Source organism: Oratosquilla oratoria, chromosome 14 (assembly GCF_046742065.1).
Source record: "Oratosquilla oratoria isolate Oo_2021 chromosome 14, ASM4674206v1, whole genome shotgun sequence".
Classification (NCBI taxonomy): Eukaryota; Metazoa; Arthropoda; class Malacostraca; order Stomatopoda; family Squillidae; genus Oratosquilla; species Oratosquilla oratoria.
This window is the reverse complement of record NC_134790.1, coordinates 43,492,927-43,493,672: the sequence shown is the minus strand read 5'-3', so window position 1 is coordinate 43,493,672 and position 746 is coordinate 43,492,927.

Here is a 746-nt window from a genome sequence, read left to right as displayed (position 1 = left end):
AAGAATGGAGAAAGGGAGAATGAGGAGGAAGGGAAAGGATTTGAATCAATAAAACAGAAGGGAGAACTGGTAGGAAAATGTGAGCATACAAGAGAAATTTAAAAGACAGTGATGAAAAAACGCAATTAGCAGAGGAGCAGCACACTCATGGCTGACCGGAGAAGGAGAGGAGGAAGAGGAGGAGCAGGATGAAAGGGGGAGAACGAAAGGGGGGTTAGGATTATCCAGAGGAGGGAGTGAAGGGAAGATTAGCGCAGAAGAGAAGGAAAGAAGGCGAGGATGCAATAGGTGAGGAGAGTCCTGGAGGTGGCAAACGGGGAGAAAGTGTCGGTGGGCGGAAACCTCGCCTGTGGACGATTTCGTGGGGCTTCCTCAGAGTCCACCGAAAGGGGTTCTTCTGCTGGATGACTCGATACAAGAATTCTGAAAAATAAATAAATAAGTAAATAAATGATAAATAAGTAAATGAATTGATGAATAAATAGATAAATGAATAATTAGACAAGTGAATAGATATACCCGTCTGGGGTATTGGCTGAATGTTGTTATGACAAAGTAGCATGCAGTTGATACTTTAGGGTCTATATGGGTCGCCCCTACGGACCAGAGTCACACATCATTTTGTCTGTGATAGAGGAGGACTCTGCTCACAGAGAAATGATGAAACTTTTTTTTTTATACTGCTACTGTCCCTCCGTTATGCTGTCTCCCACACACTTGTTGCTGTCCTGTACCATTTCACTGAA